This window comes from Pteropus medius, unplaced genomic scaffold, assembly GCF_902729225.1.
Source record: "Pteropus medius unplaced genomic scaffold, Ma_sr-lr_union100, whole genome shotgun sequence".
Taxonomy (NCBI): Eukaryota; Metazoa; Chordata; class Mammalia; order Chiroptera; family Pteropodidae; genus Pteropus; species Pteropus medius.
The window spans coordinates 13,330,808-13,341,289 of record NW_024349800.1 but is presented as its reverse complement, the minus strand read 5'-3'; positions in this window follow the sequence as shown (position 1 = coordinate 13,341,289).

Sequence of the window (10,482 nt, the reverse complement as noted above, 5' to 3'; positions counted from 1 at the left end):
CTGCTTAAAAGAATAAATCATAATAAAAGCAAGATGTATATGGGACCTCATTATTAGTTGGCTCATCCAGAGAACAGTCTGGAATCATCCTGGAAGGAGCCTGTAGTAGAGGATAGATAGAAAGGTAGCTTTCTGGCACATACTGTTTCATGAATGAGGGGCCAAGACTATTGGTAACGAAAGCCTAAGGAATGACACACCCATGATCACCCACGAAGACTCATCCCAAAGTCTCTTCTGGGCTTTCTTGTATTTGGAAAATGAGGAAGAACCTAAGGTTGTTAGCTCTACTCTCAAATAACAAATTAAAATTGTCATTTAACCTTTTTACTCTTCACTGTCTTTGAAGAGAAATATCCATTTAATGTTCTTGGTAAGGTCTAAAGCTGTGTAATCAAAATGTTGTCCATAGAACTGTCATTGGCCTCTGATAATATCAATACAAATTTAAAAATAAACACTCAGAAATTTATATGACAATTTCACAGAGTAATTTTGTATCGATCACATCTAATAATAAAAACTTTGGGCTGGTACTTGGTATACCTTTATTTCATCTTCTATTAAAGATTTAATATTTTCTTGAAAAATTAATATTCCATTTCTCTCACTTTTATTATATTTTTCAGAAATATCAGTCCATGATAGATTGGAAATTTTAAAAACTGGTCCTTCATCACAAATAAATTGAGAAGTATTGGTCTCAAGTTTGTCTACTTTTGCATGATTCTGTACATTCTCACACCCAAATGTATATTAGTGGAGAAAAAGGTTAAAAATGCTTTCGTGGAAATATTTTAATACATTGTGGAAAATGTTTAATGACATGAAAGAATTATCATGACATATGTAGAAAACAAATTAGATTACCGAGAAGAATATATAGTATAGTCCTTGAATTTGCAAAATGGATTTTTGAATGAAAGGATTTGGACAGTTTTATCTCTGGTGCCTAGCATAGAGTACCAGATTAATATCTGAAGAACAAATAAGGGAACTATAGGAATCTTTATTTTCTTCTCTCAGCTTACTTAATTGTTCTACAATAAACGTGTAATATTTTATAATGTAAAACTTTAACAAATAGTAATATCTTTTCTTTGCAAGATTACAGGCTTGTTGTAAGGAAGAATTAAGACCATGTTTTGTTTTGCTCTTTGCATTGTTCCTTTCAGTTTAGATTGTAAGATAATAATTAACTTTTCTATAAAGGAAGGAATAATACCTATTTAAAACTCAAGTTCAAGTTATTTTAACTCAACAGAATATTTTCATGTTTTTTACAAATAAAATATCTGAAAAATTTGCAACTGAACCTCCACTTCTGGATCATAATTGGTGTTCACTGTTCACAAGCAAATTCTAAATAATTTAGTACTATTGAATTATGAAAACAATAGAGAGTCTATACTTATGAGTGACAATGCTATCAGTCAAATTTCCATAATAACTAACATTTTACTGTGGGCGGCATACGAATGATTTGAACATAACGCTTATGTCTGAAATAAAACTCTTCAATTGTTTTTTTTTCCTGCAAAAACAAAAAAAAAAGAAAGTAAAAAAAGAAAGAAAGAAAGAAAAAAAGAGCTGGGGAAAGAAAACATCTAATTTTAATGTAACACTAAATCCAAAGGCAGTACAGCTGTTTGGTTGTGGTTGTTTAGCTCAGCTGTTTTATTCTGAGAAAAGCACAGCTGCCTTTTGATGTTGTCTGTTATTCAAGACTGTTCTTTAGGAGAGTTAAATGGATGAGAGCTCATAGAGCGCTAGTGGCTTCAGCTTCCGCTCTTGCTACAGTGTCATGTCTTGGTGTCGTTCTTTATGTTTCGACACTGGCTCTTGCAAGTTCCTTCCTTTGTACCTTTGCCTTTCCCTTCAGAATTCTGCTCCCAAGAGCAGCACTGATGGTGGAAGGGTAAATTAGTACTTTTTTTCTTTTAAAGGACAATTTTTGAGAATTTATTCAGATTTAAAATGACATATCTGGACAATATTAAGAAATAATTCATTTTGAGTTACAAAAATGGTGTTGCAGTTATTTCTTTAAAAAATAATCTTTTTTTAAATGCCAGTTTATTTTTTTCATACTTTATATACATAATTTTTTTTTAACATTTTCTTTTTTTATTTTCCCTCTCCCCCTCCGCCTCCCTCCTCCCTTCTGGTAACCACTAGTCCGTTGTCTATGTCCATGAGTCTCTGTTTGTTTGTCCTGTTCATTTGTTGCTTTTAGGTTTATGTTCCATATACATGATATTATGTGATTTTCAACTTTTCTGTCTGGCTTATTTCGCTTAGTATGATTATTTCAAGGTCCATCCATGTTGTTGCAAATGGCATTATTTCATCTCTTCTTATGGCTGAGTAATATTCCATTGTATATATGTACCACAGCTTCTTTATCCAATCATCTATCGTAGGATACTTTAGTTGCTTCCATGTCCTGGCCACTGTGAATAATGCTGCTATGAACATCAGTGTGAAAATATCTTTTGAATATGAGTTTTCAAGTCTTTGCGGTAAATACCCAGTAGAAGGATTGCTGGATCATATAGTAGGTCAATTCTTAGTTTTTGAGGAATCTCCATATTGTTTTCCATAGTGGCCATACCAATTTGCAGTCCCATCAGCAATATATGAGGGTTCTTTTTTCCCCGCATCCTCTCCAACATTTGTTATTACTTATCCTATTGATTATAGCTATTCTAACAATGAGATAGTGTCTCATTGTGGTTTTTGCATTTCCCTAATAGCTAGCAATGTTGAGCATCTTTTCCTATATTTTTTGGCCATTGTATGTCTTCTAGGGAGAAGTGTCTGTTCAGGTCTTCTGCCCATTTTTTGATTGGATCATTTGTTTTTTTGTTGTTATTGAGTCGTATGAGTTCTTTGTATATTTTGGGTAGGCCCTTATCGGAGGTGTTGCTTGCAAATATATTTTCCCATTCAGATAGTTATCTCTTTACCTTGTTGATGGTTTCTTTTGCAGAAGCTTTTTAGTTTGATGTAGTCCCATTTATTTATTTTTGCTCTTCCTTCCCTTGCTTTTGAGGTCAAATTCATAAAATCCTCTTTAAGCCCAAGGTCCTTGAGTTTCGTTCCTATGTTTTCTTCTATGCATTTTATTGTTTCAGGTCTTATATTCAGGTCCTTAATCCATTTGAGTTAATTTTGGTGTGTGGTGATAGACAACAGTTTAGTTTCATTCTTTTGCATGTGGCTTTCCAGTTTTCTCAGCACCACTTATTGAAGAGGCTTTCCTTTTTCTACTGTATATTTTTGGCGTTTTTGTTGAAAATTATTTGCCCATATATGGGTTTATAAAAAAATTTTTTTTAAGTGATATATACTGAAATAGTTGCAAATGAAATGATACAATATTTCAGATTTGCTTTAAAATAGTCAAAGGGATTATTCTCTGAAGGGAAGGGAAGACGGGAGAAAAGGTGGGTGTGTAGGTAAATTAAGGTTGACTGTGAGTTGCAAATTGTGAAAACTGGATAAAGAGTTGAGTGAGCGTCCCTTAAACTGTTCTCTCTGCTTTTACATTTGTTGGCAAATTTCCATAATAAAAAGGTTTTAAATTTGATCAATTAAGACAACATAAATATAAGCATTAAATTAAACGACCCCTCAATTCCACATCTAGAGGTCTATCCTACAAGAAATACTCGTCCACACACACATTTATGTGGAAAGATGTTTCCTTTGGCATTGTTTGGAATAACAAATAACTGGAAACCGCATTCATGTTCAACAATGGGAAATGGTTAAAATTAACTGTAATTCATTCAACTGTCTATTTTTATGACCTCTTCTCCCAATGTAGAGTTAGTTAATATAGGGTAATGTTAATAAAAGTTAGAAGATACTGCTAATAAGGATGCTGAATGACATTCCAGGGAGGAAATGCCAAACTGAATACAAGGCTGGCAGTTCACTGAGTGAGAGCCGCTCAGCACAATGCTAAGCCCCCAAAAGGGGAGTCAATTATCTAGTCAAATCATAGGATAACTACGCCAACAATCCTGATGACTCAGAAGAAGAGAGTGCTGACAAACACACAGTGATGTCACCATTTCCTGCCTCGGGAAGTCTCTTAGAGGAAGAGGAGAGGACTGTGGCAGGTAGACAAGATCAAAGGCCTGGGAACATCCCCCACTTTCCCGTTATTCTTGCCTCCCTTTAGATATAATCTCAAGGAACGTACTTGTCTTTCTGTTCCTACAGTGACTTGTATTATTCGGCTTGAAATAGGTTTTTTCCAGTCAGTGGTCAAAGCATTCTCTTGAGACATCCAAGCTCTGGGGTCTGTTCCTATGTACACAGCTCTGATCCTCCACTTTCCTCCAAGGTGCAGTCAGGATCTGTGCTTCTCTCTAAGCAGATTAATCCACGTATCAGCATCTCACATGCTACTCTCAGCAAGCCCAGGTGTGCTGCACCCTGGAATGGACTTCTGCCCCCACGGGAAGCCCTTTAGAAGAGCCAAAAGTTACCTCACATCCAGTTTTCTTAATTCCTTGACTCTGATAGGCTGCCTTACACCTGGAGTAAGTGTCCTGGCTCTTGAGACAGGTACATTATTATGGAAAGAGCCAAGAAGTTGAAATCAGAACACCCGGCCCTGTCTCTTATTAGCTATGTTTCCATGAGGAAAAACAAATTAACCTTCCTGAGCATTATTTTCCTCATCGGTAAAATTGGTATCGTAATAAGCACACTGCAGGATCACAGTAAGGTAAGTAATGTGAGTTGAAGGACCTAGGACCTAGGACAGTACCCTGGCATGTAATATATGTTGGTTATGTCTGACAAACTGCCTGGTTTCAACACTCTTTGGCCGTGACCACCAAACTTAGAAAATTGTGTCTAATTACCTGACCCCAGATTCATTTTGACCACCACTTTCCAAAAATTGTCCCTTTCCTGTTTCAGCTATTGCTTATAATCATGGCATGATGGCTGTACCTCATAAAGTACTTACAGAGATGTAGTAATGGAAAACAGTTGATTTTTTCAAAAATAAAGGCAATATCACTTTCCCTCTATGCTGGTCCTCTGTCCAGGAAGACCTGATACAAAGATGCTGGGTTCCCGAGTGTCCTAGCTTGGGACACTGACCACTCTTGCTGGTCACTGACTCATATATGTCTACCCAGGGAAGAAGCCCCTTGCCAAGGTCTACTTGTCACAAGGCCAGGATCAGACTATTAATAACAATATATCCAAAATTTACCTCCAGAACAATGAGTAGATCCTTGCTTTACATCTGTGTAACTAAAGAAGACATCCAGAGGTGGGGAGAGGGGGGGGATCTAAAAATAAGGAGCAGCCAGCTCCAAAAATGAACTTATGCCTTTAACTCTTAAAAGAAAAAAATTGCCTGTAGTTTGTTAGTCCATTAACATTTGATGTAATATTTTATATGGTAGGATTTAGGTCTACCATTTTACTATTTTTTTTCGTTGATGCCACTTTTTTTTTTTTTTGCTCCTCTGTTCTTACTTTCCTGCCTTTTTAATTATTTGAAAAGAATTTTTTTAGAATTTTATTTTTACTTATCTATTGGCCTTTTTGTTATATCTCTGTATTTTCTTACTGGTTTCTCTAGGAATTACAGTATACATTTTTAATTTTTCACAGTATAGAGTTAATATTGTACTACTTTATGTAAAATGCAGAAACCTTGCAACCATATAAGTCATTTACCACCTCCCTGCTTTTTGCTACAGTTGGCAGGTGTATTACATCTATGTTATAAGCCCCACAAGACAATGCGATCATTTCTGCTTTAAACACATAAAATTTAAAAAGAATTTAGCAAGGAAAAGATTACATTTGTAAAATTTCTGTAATTTTCTTAAAGGAAAATCGTAGTAAATTACCTAGAAGACTTAAGCACTTTATATCTAACATATCATGATATTCAGTGCCTTCTTATTACCTCCAAGTAACTGACTATATCTTTAATTCTTAGTATGTTAGACATAGCTTATCTGAAAGCCATTCCAAGATTATAAACAGTTTTAAAAAATATAACATTAAACAAAATCTCTCCATTTATTTTACTTTTGACCAAAACATTAGCATGCCACTAATTTCATAAAAATTGTGTTGTCGAGGCAAGAAATATTAATACATCTTTCAACAAATAAATACCTCACATTTTGATAGGTAAGGGGGACAATCTTTGAAGTTCTATTGGCCTTTTCGATTATATAAAGACATTACCTACTGTAACAGAACAATAGCTTTTTAATAATTTCTGGTGAGAATTCATGACAAGTTTTTTTATTTTTTACTCAGAGTTGGATCACCCTAATTTCCTTAGTCTAACATACCTAAGATTTCTTCTATCTTTATGAGGTACTTTAAAGATTTCTTTATTAAGTCAACACATATTTATTGAGCATTTACTAAGTGCCAAGCTCAAAATTTATAAACATAGAGAAAAATGATTCTTCATCTGTGTCTTTTTATGATATCATCTTTTTATACATTTCCATTCTTTATAAACCATAGATCCCAATATAGCAAGTCCTCAAATAAAGCCATTTTATTCAATGTTGTATATAATGTTAATGGGGAAAAAAATTGGTTCCCCTTGGGGACCACTGTTGTATGGTGTTTTCATGTTCTCCCCACGTCTGAGTGGGTTTTCTCTGGGTTCTCTGGTTTCCTCCCACATCTCAAAGATGTGCAAGTGAGATAAATTGGTGTCTCAATTGTCCCAGTCTAAGTGAGTGTGGGTGTGTATGTCCTACAATGGAAGGGTGTCCTGTTTAGGATGGGTCCCATCTTTCACCCTGAGCTGCCAGGAGAGATTCCAGCCACCCAACCCTGAATTGGAACAAGTGGAATGGAAAATAAACATCTTATTTGTTTTTATTAGTCTTTCTTAAGAGTCTGGTAGCTCATGTCGATTTCAATGTTTCATTAGAAGTGTTTGGGGTCTTTATTTAGAAGTTTGGTGATGCTTTTGTGATCAGAAATGTTCTGTATAAACTTAACTTTTGCTTATACGATTTGCCTAGAGTAAAATTGGTTTTGTTTATTATACCTTGCTTCATTTAAAGTTGCAGCTCCCAAAAACCTATCCATGACATTAGTGAAGATTTACTATATTAGAGCCCAATGCAGATTGTTTTCAACCAGTTTGTATAAGTAAACCTCCAAATTTATTGTATGTGATTCCTTCTAAACCTACACTTCAGTTTTCTCTTGAATTGTATGCTGATCTTCATGTTAAAACTGAGCCTGCTCCTGTACAAATTACCAAAGGTTGCAACGATGCTAGGGAGGTACAGAGTCAACCATTAAAAAATTATCCAGCAATTTTCAGAGGCAAATGCTGTGCTTGCCTCCTCTCATGACCATATCAAAATTACAACTAAATTACGGAACAACCATCATGGAAAATCTCCTGAAGTCTAGCTGAACAGAAGTTCTATACCTAAGGTCATACAGAAGAAGTCACCGCAAGACTAGAAGGAGGGGTGGAGGCAAGGAAAGGGCAGGTCCCACACCCATGTGTGGCAGTTAAAAATGGACAGGGCTATCTTAGCTGCGGAGGTTCCCCCTAAGGAGCAAGAGGTGTAAGTCCCACACTAGGCTCCCCAGCCCAGGGTTGCAGTGCAGGAAGAGAAGTCCCCACAACTTCTGGCTGTGAACACAAGCGAAAATCGCAGCTGAGTGTGAGAGGGAATGTGGCTGGAATACCAGGCAGTCCTCTTAAAGGGCCCACCCTCAAACTTACTTACTGATGGACTCCCTCACTCTGAGTTCCAGTGCTGGGGCAGCAGCTCCAAAGGCACCTGGGACATAAAGGAAGAACTGAATTGTCTGGCTTCAGGGTTAGGGCTAGAAGGGCAGCCTCCTCCCAGACAGAAGTGCTGGCAGGAGCCATTGTTCCTTTTATGAGCCCTCCCCTTGTGCAGACACAGGTGGTCACCATCGCTGAGTCTCTATCGACCTGGCTCACACTAGTCTCCCTGCCCTGGTGACTCCCAGAGACCATACCCCACCCAATTTGTGGGCTTACCCAAGTCTACTCCAGTGGCTTTCCCATAGGAATAGCCTGCCTTGGCTCAGGCTGAGAACTTTCCTAAAATATCTCAAAAGTTCACAAACGCCAAACAAGCAGCATCTTGCCTTGGCATGCCCCATACCTCTTGCTAAACAGCCCTAAGCCCAGTACTAGCAGCAGCTGGTCTCAGTTTGCAGCTTAGCTTTTCCCAGGCACCTCCAACCCCAGCACAAGTGGCAACCATCTGCAGATCATTTTGTAGTAGTTCATATCAAATGGCCCCAGGCAGGGCCCAAGCAGTGGTTGACCTTAGCCTGCAACACAGCCCCTCCCCAAAAGCCCCAGAACGAACACACCTGGTGGCCAACCACTTTCACAAATGACACCTAAAGAGCAGGCACCAGAGCACTGCTAAAGCAAATCCTTCTCCGTAGAGTCCACCCCTGCTCAATAGCTCCTCCACTGTAGTCACAGCCAGTCTTTACAACCAATCAGCCTGAGAGTCAATCCTTCCCATTGACATGCTAACAGTAATCAAGGCTCAACTACAACAGGTGCACGCACAATCCACACAAGGGACACACCTGGAGCACTGACTCACGTGACCAAGGAGACTGTGTCATTGGGCCCCACAGAACACCTACTACATAAGGCCGCTCTGCTAAGATTGGGAGACATAGCAGCTCTACCTAATACACAGAAACAAACACAGAGAGGCAGCCAAAATGGGGAGACAATGAAACATGTCTTATATGAAAGAGCAAGACAAAGCTCCAGACAAAGAACTAAACAAAATGGAGACAAGCAATCTACCAAATGCAGAGTTCAAAACAATGGTTATAAGGATGCTCAGTGATCTCAGTGAGAAGTTCGACAAAGAGATAGGAAACATAAAAAAGAATGAATCGGAAATGAAGAATACAATAACTGAAATAAAGAATATATGAGAAGAGATCAACAGTGTATTAGATGAAGCAGAACATCAAATCAGAAATTTGAAAGATAAGGTAGCAGAAAACACCCAATCGAAATAGCAATGAGAAAAAAGAACCCACAAATATGAGGATAGTCTAAGGGGCCTCTGGGACAACATCAAGCATACCAACGTCATATCACGGGGTTACCAGAAGGAGAAGAGAAAGCAAGGGATTGGAAACCTATTTGAAGAAATAATAACGCAACATTTCCCTAACCTGGTGAAGGAAATAAACATACAATCTCAGGAAGCACAAAGAGTCCCAAACAAGATGAACCGAAAGAGGCCCATACCAAGACATGTCATAATTAAAATGCCAAAGGATAAAGACAAGAGACATTCTTAAAAGCAGCAGGAGAAAAGCAGTAAGTTACCTACAAGGGGGTTCCCAGAAGACTGTCAGCTGATTTCTCAGCAAAAATTTTGCAGGCTCGAAGGGATTGACACAAAATATTCAAAGTGATGAAAAGCAAGGACCTACAACCAAAATTACTTTACCTAGCAATGCTATCATTTAAAATCAAAGGACAGATAAAGAACTTCCTAGACAAGAAAAAGCTAAAGAAGTTCATAACCACCAAACCAGAATTACAAAAAAATTAAAAGGACTTCTATGAGAAGACGACAAGATAAAAAATATGGATAATAAAATGGCAGTTCCTATATATCAACAATTACTTTAAATGTAAATGGGTCAATGCTTCAGTCAAAAGATATACGGTGGCTGAATAGATAAGAACACAAGACTCTTACCTCACTTCAGATTGAAAGACACACACAGACTGAAAGTAAAGGAATGGGAAAAATATTTCATGAAAATGAAAACAACAACAACAACAAAGGTGGGGTTGCAATACTTCTACCGGACAAAATAGACTTTAAAACAAAGGCTGTAACAAGAGACAAAGAAGGACTCAGTAATCCCACTTCTGGGTATTTATCCAAAGAAACCCAAAACACTTCTTCAAAGGGATATATGCATCCATATATTTATTACAGCATTATTTACAACAGCCAATATGGAGGCAACCTGGGTGTCCATCAATGGATAAATGGATAAAGAAGAGGTGGTACATATATACAATGGAATATTACTCAGCTGCAAAAAAGAATAAAATTTTGCCATCTACAATAACATGGATGGACCTAGAAGATATTGTGCTGAGTGGAAGTAAGTCAGAGAAAGACAAATGCCATATGATTTCATTTATATGTGAACTCTAAAGAACAAAATAAACAAACAAAACCGAAACAAACTTATAGAGATCGTTTTGACAGTTGCCAGATAGGAGCGGGGTTGGAGAGTTGAGTAAAAAGGGGAAGGGATTAAGAAGTACAAGTTGATAGCTACAAAACAGTCATGGGGATATAAAGTATAGCATAAGGAATATAGTCAATAATATTGTAATGACTATGAATGGTGTCAGGTGGACACTAGATTCACCAAGGTGATCACTTCATAAATTATATAAAT